The 21,803-nt window shown below is 32.3% G+C and overlaps 1 pseudogene; it reads right to left on the bottom strand.

Annotated features, from left to right (window-relative positions):
- Positions 1–225: 225 nt before the first annotated feature.
- Positions 226–14,389, bottom strand: LOC131875292 (chitinase 6-like; annotated as a pseudogene).
- Positions 14,390–21,803: the final 7,414 nt, after the last annotated feature.

Below are 21,803 nucleotides of genomic sequence, written 5' to 3'. Positions count from 1 at the left end.
CAGCTAGTACCTAACCAAAAACAAACAATGGTCAGATTGGGCCCTTGAAAACTACTAGCAACTAGCCAATCCCAGAAAAAAACTAAAAAAACTAAGATTTTTTTTAATTTTATTTAATAAATGGATACAACTATACAGGGTGGTAGGGCAGAATGTTTGTCTGCTGTCTTATTTTGCTGTTGTAATAGCAATTGGAGAGGTATCATGAGGTGAGGTGAGGTGAAGTTAGCAGGAGAGGTTGGAGCCTGGATCTACACCCAACTTCAGGCAGTAATTTTTATACTATTTTATACGTGTGTTGACGATGTCTGGACTACGACCGGTACATTCGATAGCGCCACTGACAGCTTGGATTGTGGCACCGAATCCCTGTCCAGAAGTGATGGCGCTATGACAGTTTCTCTGTTTCATCCTAAACCACACTGCTGTCTTGAACGAAATGGCGGCATCTTGCGCTACTTTCTCCGGATAACTCAACGCATCGAACCCAATGTCGTTTCCTGCTGGACCGTAGTTGAAGTTCCGGCAATACTCACTCAATCTCATTGGTGTGAAGTGGGAAGAAAGTGCAACAGAGATAAGTATAACGGTCAAGTGAGAATTGATTAATTTACAAGGTTAGCAGGAACGGTCCCCGGCCGAAATAGGTTTTGCCTGCAACACATGGATACTGAGTGCTGCTTTCATCATAGAAAGCTTTCTTTGCGCCATCGATCTCTTCAATATAACATAAAGCTGCAAAAGCACAGTACTCTCATTAATCATTACTAGTTATGCGAAATTGGCAGTTTTACAATCTTAAGTCATTGAAATTGATGATTACGTACATGCAGTCTCGTGCGTGACATGGGCGAAGAAGGCAGCAAGCTCTCTCTTGCCATCGTCAGAAGTTCCTGTGGTGCCGAAGCCAGAGTAAGCGTTGGCGGCTTGGATGAACGCATCGTATGCGTAGAAGTTCTTTACAGCACAGGAGCTGTCTGCAGCGTTGAGAATGGTGTTAAAGAAATACTTGCTTATGATGGAGGAGACACTCTGTGCAGAAACACTCTCAAACAGCAGAGCAATCCCCACTGCCAAAATCAACATTGCCTTTCTTTCACTCTCCATCTCTATTAGACTTGGTTGCATCTGTATCTCTGAAGCTCCCTCCTCATGCCCGTATTTATAGATTCCCAAATGTGCAGATGGAAGACATTACACGTTTTAAGCGCTATCTCCCCTCCATTTGACCACCAATTCTCCTCCGAGTTCTCAATGAGGAAATGCATTCTTCCGGAGCCATATTACCAGTCAAACTAACATTCTTCGACTTTTATGGGCGACTCGTGACATAGCGTCTTTTATTTGACAAATGAAGCATTTTGAAACCAAGTCTCATCTCCATCTTCGAGATGGGTATGTGGGCAGTTCTTTCAGATTAATGAATGTAGAAATTGTTGCTTTCGTTTGATTTTTGAATCGACTTTATACTTGACTCGGAGTATTTTTGAAACGCTTTTCAAAAGATGGATTGGATACATCTGTGTACTGACTTCATATACTTGATTCGAAGTATTTTAGATAGGCTTTTGAAAAGATGGATTGGCTAGATAGGCTTTTCAAAAGATGAATTGCGCTACGTCTCTGTATTGACTCTCACATTGAACTTTTAAATTGTTTCTACGTCCTCTCACATTAAAATTTTAAATTGTGTTCAAATCAAAGATAAAGAGATGTTATTTCTAATTTATTTTATTATCTAAAATCTATTTCTTTCTATCATCCAAACTTATAAAGGGATTTTTATTTAATTGAGTCACTTCTAAAATTATTCTTGAGACTTCACTCAATTTATATCATATTACATTTGATTATTAAATCTTAAATAATACTATTAACTTTCGTTTCATAGATTACTTATGTTTGTAAATTGATTATCACATCAAAACTTTAAAATTGCATCGATGTCAAAGATAGATAGATTTTATTCCTAGATTATTTTACCTTATAGTATCCATCTTCCATCTATCTAATTGAATCACACTTAAAATTACTTTCAATACACTTAGAAACTTATCATATATCGCATTTGATTATAAAGTCTTGGATATTACCACTAAATTTCATTTCAAACTTTACATCGTAAACTATTCATACCACCTCGCATAATACAATTCTTATTAAAATATCGTCTCTTTTTATAATACTTTTGCGGTACCTATTTTTTAAATGACGTTGTTTCTAATATCGCATATGTTTGTCTTCATCACACCAACTTCAAAAAAATTCTTATAATGATATTTGATAGGAAATTATTAAGAATAGTACATCAAAAAAAGTTTTGTAGAGATTGAAATTGCTTAAGGATAACTATTTGGTGTCAACATGTATAACCATTTTGATTCCTTTAGTTATCTAGATTGAGAAAATAAATTAATACTTGTGCATATAGTAAACCACAATAAAATACAAATACAATTGCTTACCCATCTTATATCTACCCACCAAAACTAACAAGTCTACCTTTAGTTTTATTTAATTACAATCCTTTAAATAAAATTAATTTTGGATGATTTGCTTACTAAATTTATTCTATATTTCAATATAACCAACTTTCAATTCTACGTCTATTAAATATATAATTCCCTAAAAATAATAAATTTACATGCATATAATCTTCAAATATTGAGTAAATAACATAAATTTATATTATTAAATAGTATTACATTATAATATATTATTATTCATAATAATTTATAATATTGGAGTTGGATAAAGTGTACCAAAAAATGATAAATGAGATTAACGAGTGTTCTACATTTTAAAGTATAATTTAAAATAACACTTAAATAATTAAAAAAAATTGTGCTATATAAGTTTGTAATATGTTATATGCTTTTGATTAAGGGGTAAATTTTTGTTTAGAAAGAATTTTAGAATCTTTTGCAAGGAGAGATGATAGTTAACACAAAATCTAGAAAACAACATATTTATAACTACTCTACCTCACAATAGTAGCTATCCCACAGAAATTAAAAAAACCTACAAAACAACCAAAAGATCTAAATATTACACCATTATTAGCCTTCACCTAATAATTCACGCATTAGTTAAATGGGAATTAGGAACAAAGACATGTTTTGGAATACCACTCTTCCTTTTTTAGACAAATATCCAAAACACACCATCATCTAGATGATTAGAATGAGAGGAAAGGAAAGGAAAATCCTCCATTGTATCCTTGACCTAACAAACCAAATAGAGAGAGGTAGAATGCATAAACAAATATTCCATGTAACATAGAAATTGAATACAAAGTAGGAACAAGGGTTACACCATCACAAACCTTGGTTATTTTGGGTTCATAAAGAGCAGCCAAATTTGGGCCTAGAGAAGATTTTCTAGTAGTAGATGATAAAAGTAATAAATTAACATCATCTACAAAGGGATCTACCACATGAATAGAGGACAAAAAATGTCCATTGAGATCCAATAAACCTTAGGAAACTAAAAATATTATGTCTAATAAATCATCAACAATCAAGTGTTTGAAAAGGCCATTTCATTACCAAGTAGCTAAACCAACTATCATAAAATAATAGCAAGGGAAATCAAAAGTAAGATGTCCAATTATCAAAAGTCACTTGCATTAAAAGGGAAGACCCTCAAAATCAATTTATTAAGTTGAAGGCCTACATAGCATGAAAACATAATATCCTTAGGAAGAGCCTTGGAAATATTAATGTCAACAAAATTAAAGACATAGGTTGTGTTGCCAAATTTTTAAGAAGCTAAATCAATCTTTAGAACATAACGAGTTATATTGCTAATATCTTCAAGGGAAGATATACCTTAGAAATGAAGATTAAAATTATGTATTTTAACCTAGACTAGAATGATACTGAGGAGTTGATTAAGAGAGTTGAATGAACGAAATCAAGAAATGAGAAAAACGAAATAGTTAACCCACATCCATAGCCTACCATCTAACTTGGCCTCCTTATAGTAGAAAGATTGAAAAGTCACAATAAAAAAATGCTAGTGAAAGGATAGGGATTGATTTTTTTCTACATGAGGCCTCCAATATTTCAACACCTACTCATCCAACTTTGAAGTCAATGCCATAATTTATTAATAATATGTAAATTAAACTAAATAAAAAAACTTTTGTATTCTTAATCACATCCTATCCATAGATAACAACAAGGGAGGATTGTGAACAAGGAAGAGGTTTCTTACTATGAAAATGGTAAGAATACCTACCAAGAATCCATACCCCTAAGCCAAACATGGCTATGTATATGATAGGGAATCTTGACCTAAGCTAAACTCCATAAAATTCAGCACCAACATGACATGTTTTCATGATTATTGATTTTTTTATAATTTTCATGTTATATTTTATAGAGGTACTTCACCATTATTACTAAAAGAATTTTTAATCAATGTAATATTTGTTTTCCATGTTAAGACTATAAATTTTATACACATCTAAAATATGTACTTGAAATATCCTACTCAAAGAACCTATTTTTTAAATTTTTAATTTTTGAATTACCTTTTTATTTCTCTTAATTTCTCTTTTAATATCTCTTAAAAACTTAGAACTCTCTATCATTTGTAATAATAGTGTTGAGCTCTTATGAGTATTTTCAAGTACATGGATATTACCTAGCACTTTATTGAGCTTATAAAAATTGTATAGCATATTGCATTACTATTTATGTCTCCATTGGCCTTGGCAAACCTTCAAAGGTGACTTACGCTATACTTTTATTTGACTTCTCTATTTTTATTTATTTATATTGTAGAATCTTAAATGCTTTTGGTTTGGACACTTAGGTTATATTTTTCCATTTTATAGCATTCTAGTTATTATTTTATTGCATTCTATCTTACATTGTTGTTTCTCTTAAAAGTGGAAGCATATTTAGAATAAGAACACAATTATATGTTATCTATTTTTTTAAAAAACATATTTTTTTTTAGGTTGGATAAACCAAAATATGGGTTTGATTTGAAGGTGATCCCCCAAAAAAGGTCAAAAAAGTTATACTTTGTCTTTTGAAGCTACAAATTTTCTTTCGGGAAGAAGTTATTCATACACACAATCGAATCCAGAAAAATAAACTAGTATACAATATGGATTGTGGAAATCTCATAGCTTTAAGAAGTTATTCAACATAGGAGTTTTTTTTGTCCTCTCCCCTTTTCATTTTCATTATTTTCATTTCAATAGATTAATTAATTGTTATATATTTTCTATTATTGAATCTCTTCTAAAGAGTGCTTCTTTTTAATTTTTATATAGAACATGACACATTTTTCAAGATAGATTTAAGTTTATGTTATGGACATTTTCAATTGATAGAATAGAATGTGTTGCATATATTTCCATGTTTAACAATAACATCTAGTCTAGAGACCTCTATTATTTGGTATAAGTTTCATTGCTATTGTTTGTTGGCATTTGTGCTGAGTATGTTGACATGAAGATATTATGTTGTCATTGATGTCAATATGATTGAAGAGTCAACCCGCAATATGCTGAAATGTGAACCGGTATATGTGCAAAGAAGTGAACAGGTATATTGAAGCCAAACAGTTGGCAAAGTGAACCGGTATAATGATATAAACCGGTATATTGAGCAATAGGTGAAGTGGTATGTTTGTCCAAGAGAACCGGTATGATGAAATTTGAACCGGCATATGGAATGTTCTCTATAAGGACTAAACATGATATGACTACTGGTTGGTAGTCTTAGCTTAAGGGTTTCCGGTTGAAGTGTTCCAAGCCCGTGTGACTCAACCGAAGACATTGTGTAATGAGTTAGCATTATAATGAAGATCCGATCGTGTTGCCATGTTAGCTTGAGCGCGTGAAGGATCTTGCATGAAGGAGATTGATCCTATCTACCTCGGGAATGTGCGAAGTCCCTGTAAACGGTGGAGAACGTGTGATGGGTTACAAGCCGCCATGAAAAAGGTGAAGAATGAATGATGGAGAATGTCTTGAGATATGTTCAAGACTTTTGTATTCAAATGAAAAGTGTTCAATGGCCAGGATTGAACCACCTGAATTGCTTAACCTAAATGTTTAGGGTTTAGGGTTTATGCCACTGACCTATCTATTTCCTATAAGGTCGTTGTTGTGTTTCTTTCTGAGGTTGTTGGAAAATGGTGTGTGTGTATCTAAGTGAAAAGATATGTGATTCTTGCCAGACCAGATGAGATAAGAGGATTGATTCCTGCATGGTGTGTGTGCAGAAGGAAGGAACTTAAGCAGATCTGCATTAGGCATTGAGTGCTATTATCAGATCATTGTAATACTTGTTGATCTTTAACCACTTCAACAGTTGGAAAATTCCTTAACTGAGTAGCTTTAATCAGCTTGTTGTAAATCCTTTAACAGGGTGACTCAAACTAATTGAGTTCTTGAAATCCTCTAACAAGGTAACCTCTAATAGGGTTTAACCCTTAATCGAGTATTCAGCCATCCCTTAACTAGGTGATCCCTAACAGTATCGGTTCTTAGCAAAACCTGTTGTGATAGTCTCTAACTGGACTAGGCTCCTAACAAAGCGCACTTCTAAAGAGTTCAAAAGAAACTTGTGGGTATTCATCCCCACTATTATTTTTCCCAGTTGGGTTTCCACATGAAAAATCTATGTGCAATGTTTAGTATTTTTCATGTGATGATTTAAGTGATTTGTGTCTGAAGGTAAATCATACTGAGCTAGCTATTATTATATTTCTGGTTATAGATTACCTATTCGTGCACAAGGGTGAAATGGAAGTGTAGTATTAAGTTGACTAGAAAGCTAGGTGTTTAACCAATTAATGCTTGTCATAGTCATTCTTAACTTTACTGGTTGCACTCTGTTTCAGACCAGTGTTACTGTCTGTTAGACATTTGCAGTGTTTGTAGTCAAACCAGTTTGGGAAAGGAAATTGTGCCTATACTGATTCACCCCCCCCCCTCTCAGTACCGGTTTATAGGAATAATTAATTACTTTTGTAGATTCTATGTTCCTTAGAAAGATAATATTTCTTAGTTATTACATGTTAAGGTTAATTAGATTATTTTTCATTCTAATAGAACAGTGATGAGGTAGTCTTTTTAAAGACATAGGCATAGATAAAAAAAAAAAAAAATCCATTAAAGAATCCATGTTAACAACCATTTAGAAAAATGCTAGAAAATCGTATTTACACATAAGAAATTTTTTGTTATCGGCACAATGTTCTTCTATATTTGGATGGAAAGTATTACAATACATTTAGACTAGAAGGTTGAATACATACAATAAATATCAAGTGCTCTATCTGTAGTAATTGACAAGGTCAGAACATATTCAAAGTTTTTAAACTCCCAACCATGAAGTGTATGTTTCCCCTATGTTCTTCAACTAAAGAACTCTTTAAATTGCATGAAGTACCAAATAATATGGAACCCGATAGGTTTGATGGAATCTAGTGTAGCATGATATATCTAACATACATGTTACATGATAAAATGCTAATATCCTAACATTATAATATGGAAAAGAGTAAAAAAACAATCATAATATAGTAAAACTACTAATGATTACAAGCTTTTTCCGAAGAATATTTTTAGCTTTGACTATTGATAGATAGATTAGAAGTAGAAAACTACGCTGCACTCTTAATCCATATTTGGCACCTATCCTTGGAATGTTTAATCTACCAAAATATGATATGATGTCTCGATTCACAAGCCATAGTTTACAATCTTTAAAATTATAATCTAGACAATGTAATCCATTTGTCTATTATGCTATGCTTTCAGAAAGGCATCAAATTTTACATTTAGCTTTTAATGTCAAGGTTATCAGTATTTACATGTTCATAATATAAATTAAAAAATAATAATATAATAATAAGCTCAATCTTTATTGTCACTTTTCCATAATTTTATAGGGATCATTAATTATTTAACAAACTATTCTAACAGCCAAAAATGTTTTGATTAGGTAAATTAGGAAATAGGGCCCAAACCCTTTTACATATTAGCCTTCAATATGACATAGAGGGATCTCACAAGAAGTGAGAAAACTAAAAAGCCAGATGCTAGCATGAAATGGAGTGCCAACTAGCATATCATAAGAGACACAACTAAGACAATTCAAATAGAACTTGTAGGTTTTCAAAAGGACCCTTAGACTTAAACCTAGAGACACCTTGATTTGGAGAGAAAACAACCAAGGAGTGGGTTAGCACCCTAAAAAAATGGATCAAAGATACCTTGAGCTATAAAGAGCACAAACCAGGAAAGGGTAAGTAGAATAATGGGTTTTGAAAGGAATCCCTAAACCTTCTAAATATGAGAAGACTTTAAACTCAGGAAAATTCAACTAGAGAATGGACTAGAACAAACATAACTAATGGGTTTTGAGAGGTACCCAAAGCCTTTTCCAATAGAATCACCATAAAAATAGAAAGGGAATGGGACAACAATGAGCCCAAAAATAGTAGACAACAAAACTAGCTACCAATTGAGATAAGGAGATAACAGAAGAAGAATCTTAGATAGTAGCACTAATAGAAATAAACTAGCCTATCCAAGATGAAAAAGAAGAATCTTAGAGATTAAAAAACCAAGAAATATCTAAATCTCAAGGTACCTCAATATATTCAGAATATCAAAAGACACCATATACTCCACCTTAATAGGATCAAGAATAAGACTAACCCCACAACCTACTTCAATAGGACTATAATAAAAAATAATCATAGATTCCACCTCTATAGGATCTGAAATACCAATGCCCACTACAGAGTCCACCTCCAGAAGACTTGTAGTAGAATCAATAGGGGAAGTGGCAGTAGAATCTCCCTTAATAAAACCAGTTCCAAGAAACACACCTAGATCCAAATAGCACTAAGAGGGAGACCCATCCCAACCCAAAAGAAAGAACTTCACCTCTAGAGGAGTCTTGGGGGAATAAAAGGAGCTGAGAAAGCCCCCTCTCTTCGACAAGTGGTGCATCCTTGAGAAGTAGGTAGCAAAGGAACCTTCACTGTTGGGATTAAAATAAATGGCTTAATAGAAACATTTGTCAATAAAACCATTTGGAGAGTAGAAAATAGCTCCTTAGTGGGAATGGACCCAAAATCCATAGTCCCCAAAAACTAGCTTAATAATTCCAACACAAGAGAGGCAAGAAATTTATGAAACTAACCAACAACCTATAAACCCTTGAACAGAGCATGGACAAGAGTATCCCAAGAATGACTATATGCAAGAGAAAAATATAGGCCTCCTCAGAGTAGAGAAGCGGACAAAGCATAGCCACAAATGTATAGACAGATGAGAAGAATCAAGACACACAAATAGCCTAATACATGGATCCTACAACCAAGAAGAAAGAAAAGGTTCTAAAAATAGGCAGACAACCCAGAGAAAATCCAAATCTCAATAAGAGAGAGAGAGTCACTAAAGTTGAACCTAGAAAGAACCAACCCAAAGAACTCACATCAAGGTTTGGCTTGACAAAAAAAAGTACCCAAAACACAAAAATCTATTAATCATTACTATTAAATGAAGTAAACATGGAAAGTTTGAATATTGATCAAGAGGATTACCACCAAGGCACTAAAAAGTAGAGAACATACAGCCACATCCAAGAGTAACCAATCACCATTGAGTAGAAAAACCTCCAACCTATCAAGGAGAAAGGGCACAGATAGAAATTCCTCTACCAGGAAAGGAATACACGAAAATGGGCAACTAAGGATAACCCATAATGCAAAAGATAATCTAAGGAGACACCAAGAGAATATAATCCAAATATAGTTGTAAAGCTCATGAATACGATAGACAATAGAACCCAGCCCATCTAGTCAAGAATTACAAAGGCAACCACAAGATAATCTACACCATCATCTAGATTATCCCCACAACCATAATCATCTCTTTCTCCATCTCCTCCATCGTCCATGGTTTCAGATGTTCTTGCTCTCAATTCCATTTCTAATAACACAACATATTAAATTAAAGAATATTTATTAAAAGATAAATTTAATCATTATAATACCACTTCTATGTTTTTCACTTATTTTTCTCTCTTATCTATATGAAGAATTAAAAATTCTAATCAATAGAATTAGCCATTAATAATTGAAAACATTGCCAACTTAAATTGCCTCGCGTATACTCTAACAACCTTTGATGAATTATGACATATCTTCATATCAATAATTTATTACATTTGAAAGGTCTCAAAATAACTTATCTATTTGTCCAAATATTTGCACATACTAAACTTATTAATTTTATTACCTTTCATTAATTGTAAACTAATATAATAGAAATATTAAACTATCCCTCAAACCATATAAATCCTAAACAATCAAACCATCTATCCATCCATCAACCTTTCTACATCCTAATCCATAAAACTAAATCCTGTAACTTATATAAAAAACTAAAATACCAAATCATCCTTCCATTTATATTAATTATAATCGACCACACCATCCACTTAATCATATGAATCATAACCCCTCAAACCATCCCTCGATTGTTTTGATACACAAGTCTTAGGGAATCATGCCAACACTTAAAAAACCCACACCCAAAAAGTCTATTTATACAAAGCAATTGGAATGCCAAAGCTTCAAAAATCTATCTAAATCAAAAAATCTAAATATCTTAAGTTTAGAATTTTAAATTCAAACATATGAAATCACAACATTCATAATTTCGATAGTCTCAATATATATAAATAAATTAAAAGAAAATTTTTAAAAAAATTAATTTTGGAGATTTTTTCAATAGATAACTGGTTACAAATGGAAAATAGGACAATATTAAAAGGTATATGAAAAAAAATTAGAAATAAATTTACAAAAAGGTTTTGTTAAATTTAAATTCATATGATTTTTTTATTAATGAGTCTATTCTCCCCTATCAAATTAAAAGTAAGAATTTAAAAATAAGATTAAAAGGTGTATTCTTTCATCATGTATTCATATATCTATTGAATATGTATTTCTATGTCATCGTTTTATAAGATTACTTTTTGTATTTTTTAACATAGCTTCTTTACATAAATCTATTTTGAGTGTGATCTCTTAATTTTTCTATTATATTTCAAATATGCTTAAACTCATCAATATATATTTCTTTAATTAAAATTCTTCGTCAAATTCATTATTCTTCTATGCATGCATGGTTAAATATAAACATTAATTAAATCATGTACATTGCTAAAGGATTCAATTTAAAAAACTCACAAATTTTGCTCATCAAAATATAAGACTTTCTTGATTGAAGCAATAAAAGTGCATAACTTAGAATTTCCACCTTTTCTATATAATTTTTATAGACATCATCAATATTTAGTCTAGACATGAACTTTAACCCATTTAGTGCACGACACACATTAGTAATCTACCATTAAAAATCAACTCAGAATTTTCCATTGCACAATCTTAAAAAAATAGCCACCTTGGACTAGATTGTTTCGTAAGACATCTAAAAATTTAAATTCACCTTTTTCATGCCTAAAGTCAAAACTTTCATAGAATATTCATCATCATCTTGGATCTCATGCCATGTATTTCTAATTAATGACCCCGAGCATGCATTTATGGATGTTTTGTGGCATTTATATCCATCCACCAACCAATCAATTGAAAAATACAAATCTAATTTGAAAAGAATATTCAATATTCAATTATTCATATTACATTAGTTTAGTAACCAACTAGCATTTATCATCAATTTTGAGTTTGCATTCCATGTTTAGTATGTTTGTGACATCTTATTCTTTTTGGTGTGATTGAATTTCATCAATTGTAGTCAAGGAATCATCTTGAAGTAAGTCCTACCATATGGAATTATTTTATTTTTTGTCCATGAATGTGGCCTTCTCTCTTTCATTTTCTTTTTATTATTCTAACTTAGGTTCCTGAATTCCTAATATCTAAATTATGCACCTACGTTTGTATTATCTCTTATTTTATGTGCACCCTTACTTTATTCTATATTCTTTTCTCCCTCTAATTGTTCCCAAAAATATTACTCAAAATTCATATGGGCACAAAAACTAGTCTATTAATTGTTGGGAGTATTGAAGTGCCAACTTGAATTGTCATAAATCTACTCAAATCCTCTTTCCTATGTTGGATATTTATTGAATTTTCTTATAGATGAAGGTGAACAAATTTTAAAAGAAATGATAAACAATTTTTTTGAACTAAAAAATATTATGACTACACAAAGTGAATGCAATTTTTTATTTTTGATCATGATGCCCCTACTTATTTTGTTTGCTTGGATAAAAGGTAAGCTTCCATTTTGTGCAACCTTAATTAATCATATGGAAATATCCTTCAAAATTAAGAGGACTATGCATTTAGTTGAAGTTGCCCCTAGCTTAACTAGTTAAATTGTGCAATGAATTGTATACTTGAGTAATTGTAAAATAAAAAATATTAAGTATTCATTGCTTCTAGAGCCTAGTTCTTTTTATATCAAAATAATATAATAATAGAATTCGAGAATCAAGGATTTTATTCTTCTCTTGAATGGTTTTTCTTTTAAAATCTTGGCATGTAGTTGTCAATTCTCGGCTTTACAAGAATCACATAGTGACAAATGAGATATTATAACAAGGGGATTTGTGATATTCCAAGTGTAGCTAGTTAATTTCATTTATGAACTTCAGTTTTAGGAAAAAAACAAATATAATCCTACCCTATTCAAATATCTACATCATAAAGATATTTACATTTTTATTGGAGACTTTGACACACTAAGTAAAACACAATCATATTGATAATTTGACATATTTCTGACTATATATTAGCAGTTGCACGGATTGTTGGCAATTTTAGAGCCTATAGGCCACTTATTTCAGCCTTATTAGATATCTTTGATTCTTCTGACCTTGTGACAAAATAATTTGTAAAATAAGAATGAAGATAAAATATTATTTTCTTTTTATCTTTAAGAAATGATTGATTTGCATTCTTCAATTTAAAAAAAATTAAAGAAAACTTTTTCGTAATTTTAATTGACTGCAATAAATAAACAATTATAATCAATTGTTAAGAATTGTAGCCTCCCTAACCAATCAAAGAAAACTGTTGCCTTCCTATAATTCCATGACACAAACTGACAAACAACACTATTTCATCTACTACTGAATTTTTATTCCATCATATCATACTAGGTCACACAAATTTTCAAAAGAAGCTGTTGTAAACTAATTTAATTAAAAATTCTTTGCAACATCATTTGTTTTAGTTGGGAATTTTATTGTATTTCACAAATGGATATAATTAAAGAGGACAGTAGTGCAGAATTTCGTCTGCGGTCTTATTTTCCTGTTGTAATTGGTGAGGTGAAGTGAGGTAAAATTAGCAGGAGAGGTTGGAGCCTGGATCTACTCCCAACTTCTCACAGTAATTTTTGTAGTAACTTATACGCTTATTGACGATGTCAGGTCTGCCACCATTACACTCGATGGCGCCATTCACAGCTTGGATTGTAGCACCGAATCCCTGTCCAGAGGTGATGGCGCTGTGGCAGTTGCTCTGTTTCATCCAAAACCAAACTGCTATCTTGAACGAAATGGCGGCATCTTGCGCTACCTTCTCCAGCTCATTCAGCCCGTCGAACCCAATGTCGTTTCCTGCTGGACCGTAGTTGAAGTTCCTGCAATACTCACTCAATCTCATTAGTGTGAAGTGGGAAGAAAGCGCAACAGAACAAAGTATAAAGCTCAAGCGATCAGAATTGATTAATTACCAGGATAGCTGGATGGGTCCCCGGCCGAAGTAGCCTTTGCCTGCAACACATGGATACTGGGTGTTGCTTTCTTCGCAGTAATCTTTCGATGCGCCATCGATCTCTTCAATGTAACAGAAAGCTGCAAAAGCACAATACTCATTAGTCATCACTAGTTATGCGAGATTTGAACAACAATATTCGTAGTGATTAAAATTAATGATTACATACATCCAGTCTCGTCAGTGACATGGGCGAAGAAGGCAACGAGCTCTCTCTTGGCGTCGTCAGAAGACCTGGTGGTGCCGAAGCCAGAGTAGGCGTTGGCAGCCTGGATGAAGCCATCATATGTGTAGAAGCTCTTTCCAGCACAGGAGCTGTCTGCAGCGTTGAGAATGGCATCAAAGAAATCCTTGCTTATGACGGAGGAGACAACACCGCCAGTGGAGGGAGTGGAGGGAGTGGGGGTGGTGGTACATGGCCCTTCTTTGCAGCCTGTGCCACAGTAATCATCTCCAGTACCGCAGTATCCCCACTTGCTGCAGCAAAATTGCTCGAACACCCGCAATTTTGTGCAGAAACACTCCCAAACAGAACAGCAGCCCCCACTGCCAGAACCAACATCAACATTGCTTTTCTTTGGCTCTCCATCTCTTCCTCTTTATTATACTTGGTTGCATTTGTATCTCTGAATCTTCGTCCTCTTGCCCGTATTTATAGATTGGCAAATGCTCGTCCATAAATGTGCAGATGGAAGTAGTCATAACGCGTTTACGCGCTCTCTACACCGCTTGAATTTTGAGTTTTGGAGCGCATTCGGCTCTTTGATTTGACCCATTCTCGACCAGAGGGTGTTTAATTCGGTGCTTCAAGAAGTCATTGAGTAAATGCTAATTTATTTTTCAATTGCCATATTCACAGTCAAACTAACATCCTTTCTTTGGCTTTGATGTGCAACTCGTCTTGGCCTTCGAGATGGCCATCTGCTCATTTATCCCAAATCAGTTAACGCACAAATTGTGGCCTTTGTTTGACTCGGTTATATGTTTGACTCCTTTTATTTTAGATAGACTTTATTTAGAGAGACTTTAATAAAATACGCTTAACACCTTTTATTTTAGATAGACTTTAATAGAATATGCTTAACTCCTTTTATTTAGATAGACTTTAATAAATTATTTGCTTGACTCCTTTTATTTTAGATAGACTTTAATAAATTATATGCTGCACTCCTTTTATTTTAGATAGACTTTAATAAAATATGCTTAACACCTTTTATTTTAGATAGACTTTAATAAAATATGCTTAACTCCTTTTATTTAGATAGACTTTAATAAATTATTTGCTTGAGTCCTTTTATTTTAGATAGACTTTAATAAATATATAGGCACCTTTATATATTGCTTCTCAAGTCAAATAAAGGGATATTATCGTCAGTTTGTTTTATCATCTAGAAGTAATTTAATTACACCATGTGAACGATAGTGCATCACAGTTTATTATTTATCTTTATTGTCAAGTAGTAAAATAACAAAATACCAACATGTAATAAATTCTATTGGCTATTATGCTTCAGTGGAGACATTACATTAGTATGGTAGAATATATTTTCTTTGAGCAATTGCTTTTACATTGAGCATGGATAGCTTTTAAATGCCTTGTTGCATTGCTATTGCTCTTACGTCACAAGTTAACTTTAATGTCCTTTTGTAGACGCAATGAGTAATGGTTGTAATAACATATCCTATCTTTGATCTAAAATTATCTAAAATTAAGGAATGGAGAAATGGTTGTCTTTGTTTGATTCGAATTCTATTTTTTTATTTTTGTGTTATTTCATTTTGTATTGGTGTTCTCAATATTTATTTTAAAATTGAAATTATTAAAATATTATAGTTGAATTATAATTTTTTCTTTCTTTTTAAAGTTTATTCTATCAGTATTTACAAATTTATGAAATTGGTAATCATTCTTGCAAATAGTGTTACATAGAATTGTATGGTTGATATTTTAGAACTTGGAGAGCAAAAATCACACAATTTCTTAATAACATTTCAACCCTTCATTCTGTAGGGTCAAATGCAACACAAGTGAAATTCCTTATACGAAATATTTTCTTTGTAGTTTTAAGTTATATTTCTTATGTTCCAACAATGTCATTGATTATTTGTGAGACCCTTGGCTTTCTCCACTTTTATGGTTATGTAATGGTTCAGGCCTCTCCCATTTTTTATCTAATCAGAACAATGTCATTGGTTATTTGAGTTTATCATACACGTTAGATCTACTAAGTGCATGCTTATTGATAATATAAGATGGTGTCCTCAACCTAATTCACCAACTTGATCTCCTTTTATTAATGTAGTACATGATAGGATAAGTTGTTGGCCAATTTTATGGCCACCTCTACCACCATATTTTTTCCCTACTCATGGATATAAAATTTAAAACTCATAATAGTCATATCTGATGGACCATTCATAGAAAGTGAGGATCTTTGTACATTCTCTTATTATGATAATAATCATTACAACCTTCCCATATAAAATTTATTAAGAATGATAACACAATTATAGAACATCTTCATGTCTACAATGAATTTGTTAAGAACTATTAGAAGAAGAGATACTTCTGGGTCCCTTGAAAAATGAAACAAAAGTCTCATCTTGATTTGCATCTCTTTATGTAATATTATGTTTAATTTTTTTTGATGATTTTATTTGATCAATAACACAAAATCCTTTTCTTGATTTTCAAGATGGCTATGTAATAAAATAGAAATCATCCCCTTCATTTTCCTATCAAAATTTCTTTAATAGATGGGAGAAGTATAATATTCACAAAAACATGGTGGTAGTGAAGCACACCCATCAAATCGAATAGGACGAAGGTCATAAAAAAGACACGATTAAATATAAATAGGGAAAAGTTAAGTAAATTTTTGTTTAGAAATAATTTTAGAATTTTTTGCAAAGGAAAGATGATAGTTAACACAAAATCTAGAAAATAACATATTTATAACTAATCTACCTCATAATAATAACTATCCCACAAAAATAACAAACCTACAAAATAGCCAAATGATCTAAATATTACACTATTATTAGCCCTTACCTAATAATTCACACATTAGTTAAATGGGCATTAGGAACAAAGACATGTTTTGGAATATCACTCTTCCTTCTTTAGATAAATATCCAAAACACACCATCATGTAGATGATTAGAAAGAGAGGAAAGGAAAGGAAAATCCTCTATTGTATCCTTGCGCTAATAAACCAAATAAAGAGAGGTAAAATACATAACCAAACAATCCATGTAAGATAGGACTTGAATACAAAGTAGGAACAAGGGTTACACCATCACACACCTTGATTATTTTGGGTTCATAAAGAGTACCCAAATTTGGCCCTAAAGAAGATTTTATAGTAGTAGATGATGAAAGTAATAAATTATCATCATTCACATAGGGATCTACCACATGAATAGAGGCTAAAAAGTGTCCATTGAGATCCAATAAACCTTAGAAAACTAAAAATATTATAATAATCTAATAAATAATCAACAATATAGTGTTTGAAAATGCTATTTCACTAGCAAGTAGCAAAACCAAATGTTATAAAATGATAGAAAAGGAAATCAAAATTAAGATGTCCAAGTATCAAAAGTTACTTGCACTAAAAGGGAAAATCCTCAAAATCAATTTATTAAGTTGAAGGCCTATCTTGCATGAAACAATATTATCCCTAGGAAGAGCCTTGGAAATATTAACGTCAAAAAAATTAAAGACATAGGTTGTGTTGCAAATTTTTTTAAAAGTTGAATCAATCCTTAGAGCATAGCTAGTTATATTGCTAATATCTTCAAGGCAAGATATACCTTAGAAATAAAGATTAAAATTATGTATTCTAACCTAGACTAGAATGGTATTGAGGAGTTGAATGAAAGGAATAAAGACATGAGAAAAATGAAATAGTTAAACCACATCCATAGCCTACCATCTAACATTGCCTCTTTATAGTAAAAAGATTGAAAAGACACAATAAAAAAATTCTAGTGCAAGGATAGGGATTGATTTTTTTCACCATGAGAGGCCTCCACGATTTCAACACCTACTCATCCAACTTTTGAAGTCAAGGCCATAAATGATTCCATATGTAAATTAAAGTAAATAAAAACTATTTTGTATTATTAATCACATTCTCTCCATAGATAACAACAAGGGAAAATTGTGAACAAGGAAGAGGTTTCTTACTGTGATAATGTTAAGAATACCTACCAAGACTACATACCCTTAATCCAACCATGGCTGTGTATATGATAGGGAACATTTACCTAAGCCAAACTCCATAAAATTAAGCACCAACATAACATGTTTTCATGATTAAATATTTTTATATTTTTCATGTTATATTTTATAGAGGTACTTCACCATTATTACTAAAAGAATTGTTAATCAATACAATTTTTTTTTTCAATTTTCAAACTATAAATTTTACACACATCTGAAATATTTACTAGAAATATCCTTCTCAAAGATCCTATTTTTTAAATTTTTGAATTGCCTTTTTAATTATCTTAATTTTTCTTTTAACATCTCTTAAAAACTTATAAATATCTATCATTTCTAACAATATTGTTGAGCTCTTACGAGTATTTTCAAGCACATGGATATTACCAAGCCCTTTATTGAGGTTATAAGAATTGTAGTAGCATATTGCATTAATATTTATGCCTCCAATATTGGCTTTGCCAAGCCTTGAAGGTGACTTATGCTATGCTTTTATTTGACTTCTCTATTTTATATTTTTCTTATTGTTGAATCTTTAATGCTTTTGGTTTGGACACTTAAGTTATATTTTTTCCATTTTATAACATTCTAGTTCTTATTGAAGCGATGGGCGGGAAAAGGAGCGTAGGAGGAAGCGGGCAGGGGAGGGTTTCGTCAACAGATGATTCTAGCGTTGCTGATGAGGATGGCGATGGCGATGGGGGAGAAGATCCATTTTTCTCTGTCCTCTTTCCTGTGTTCAGGCCTTTTCTCCCCGTTGTGGAATGAGGGTCCACTGAGGGCTTAGAGGACTTGTTGGTTTGGTGTGTGGAGACGATGGCAGGGCACCTCTTAACTATTTTCGTTGATGGTGCACTTTGTGAAGGTGCGACTGTGTTGTTTTTCTCTCTTGATGGGTGTTGGATTCCTCTTGGGTTCATGCGGGCCGAGTTTTGGGTGGACGACTCTGTCCCTCTTCCAGGGTTTTTGTGGGTGTCGTCCCCTATTTGAGCTTTCCACTTGGGTTGGTTTTCAGGAATGCCTTTCTTGTTCTGGGGTTTTTTCTTTCGGTGAGAGATTTGCGGGGGCTTTGGTTTTTTGCCTTGTTGGAGGGTGGTTTGAGGTTGGTGGCCTTTTCTGGTTTCTTTCCTTGTTTGCTTTCTCATGGGTTGTCTACTAAGCGGTCTATTCAGATGACTGCAACTCCTATTGAGGTGGAGTTGGACTTGGATGTTTTTCTCATGAATAGTTACAGGGAATTTTTTTGGTCGGCTGCTTCCCTTTGGCATTCTCTTTCATCTTTTATTGTTATGGTTCTAGGAGCCATGCTAAAACCTAGTGTTTTTGGTTCAGGGAGCCGGTTAAATCCCTATGGGGTAGATTTTAGTAATTTTGGGAGATATATTGTAGCCCATGTTTCTTTGGTTCAGATTAAGGTTAAGGGAGCCTATATAAAACCCTTTTTGTCTCTTGTTTTCGATTTTGTTCTTCCTCGTGTGCCTCATGATTATCTCAGGCCATGTTTTCTTGAGGGTTATTCTGACCTTCTTCATGGCTCCATGGCTTGGTGCTTCACGATTTACTATTGCATCGTGGGGATTCCCCAAGATTTCCTATTGAGGTGAGCCTATCTTCTATGGAGGGGGAGATGGATGTGGTTGGAGGTTCTTTATCTTCTATCGAGGTGGAGTTAGATGCTATTGGTTATGCTTGGAGGATCCACATGTTTGAGTATTTTGGAGCTGAAGGTTTTTGGTGTTTTTTTAAATCCCTATCTCGTTGTGGGGGCACTATAAAACCCACTCTAAAGGTTGAGGGAGCCTAGAAAAACCCTATTTATTTTTATCTTTTCAGGGCCAGGCTGGATGCTGGCAATTTTCAAGGGCCTAGTTTGGCTAGTCTCTATTTTTGGTTAGGTGAAGGTTTTGTTGATGTTATCCTGATGTTTCTGCTACAGGTTAAGGGTGCTTGGGAAAACCCTCTTGGCTGGTTGAGGGTGCCATTCAAACCCTTGTTCTCTATCTCTAAGATCTAGTTATTTTTAGATCTGTTAATTTGGCCAGCGTGATTTGTAGTGTTTGATCCTTTTTTTCTGGCTAGCGTTTGGTTTAGTGTTGGCTGCTAGGTATGCTTGATCTTTTTGTCTGCAGCATCCCATTGTTGGTTTCGGATCTGTAAAAATCTAAGGGTTTTGGGTCCCTTTAAAACCTGTTGTTTAGGGTTTTTGGTCCCCTCAAAACCTGTTTATCCTAATACAAAACATTCTAGTTCTTATTTAATTGCATTCTATCTTACATTTTTGTTTCTCTTAAAAGTGGAAGCCTATTTAGAATAAGAGCACAATTATATGTTATCTATTATTTTTTTAAAATTATTTATTTTTGAGGCTAGATAAACCAAAATATAGGCTTGATTTGAAGGTGATCCAAAAAAAAACATCAAAAAAATTATACTTTTTCCTTTTGAAGATACAAATTTTCTTTTGGGTAGAAGATATTCAACATAGGAGCTTTATTTTATCCTCTCCCCTTTTCATGTTCATTATTTTCATTTCAATAGATTACTTAATTATTATATATTTTCTATTATTGGATACCTTCTAAAGAGTGCTTCTATTTATTTTTTAATATAGAACATGACACATTTTTCAAGATATATTTAAGTTTGTGTTATGGACATTTTCACTTGATAGAATAGAATGTGTCACATATATTTCCATGTTTAACAATAGCATCTAGTCTAGAGACCTCTATTATTTTGTATAAGTTTCATCACTATTGTTATCATCTAATTTTTCTTTAATTTTATATATTTTTATTTATATTTTATAAATAATTAATTTCTTTTATAGTTTCTATGTTCCTTAGAAAGATAATATTTCTTAGTTAAAACATGTTATGATTAATTAGATTATTTTTTCATTCTAATAGAATACTAATAAGATAGTCTTTATAAAGACATAGTCAGAGATTAAAAATAAACTCCATTAAAGAATCCATGTAAACCAACATTTAGAAAAATTATAGAAAATCCTATTTACACTTAAGACATTTTTTGTTGCTGGCACATTGTTCTTCCATAATTAGATGGAAAGTATTACAACACATTTAGATAGGAAGGTTGAATACATCCAATAAATATAAAAACTAAATTGATATTGATGTCCTCGATCAAGTGCTCTATCTAATATAGTAATCTACAAGGTGAAATCACCTTCAAAGTGTTAAACCTACCAACCATGAAGTGTATGCTTCCCCTATGTTCTTCTACTAAAGAACTCTCGACATTGCATGAAGTATCCAATAATATGGAACGTGATAGGCTTTATGGAATCTTGTGTAGCATGATATATATCTAGCATACATCTTACAAATAAAATGCTAATGTCCTAATTTCATAATATGGCAAAGAGTAAAATAAAAAATCATATAGTAAAATTGCTAATGATTACAAGCTTTTGCCAAAGAATATTTTTAGATTTGACTATTGATAGGTGGATTAGAAGTAGAAACCTACCCTTCTTTCTTAATCCATATGTGGCACCCATCCTTGTAATGTTTAATCTATCTAAATATAATACAACGAGATTCATAAGACATAGTTTACAATCTTTAAAATTCTAATCTAGACAATGTAATCCATTTGTCCATTATGCTATGCTTTCAGAAAGACATCAAATTTTAAATTTAGTTTTTAATGTCAATGTTATCAATATTTACATGTTCATAATATAAATTAAATAAATAATAATATAATAATAAGCTCAACCTTTATTGTCACTTTTCCACAATTTGAT

This window comes from Cryptomeria japonica, chromosome 4 (assembly GCF_030272615.1).
Source record: "Cryptomeria japonica chromosome 4, Sugi_1.0, whole genome shotgun sequence".
Classification (NCBI taxonomy): domain Eukaryota; kingdom Viridiplantae; phylum Streptophyta; class Pinopsida; order Cupressales; family Cupressaceae; genus Cryptomeria; species Cryptomeria japonica.
This window is presented reverse-complemented; position numbering and strand designations above follow the sequence as displayed.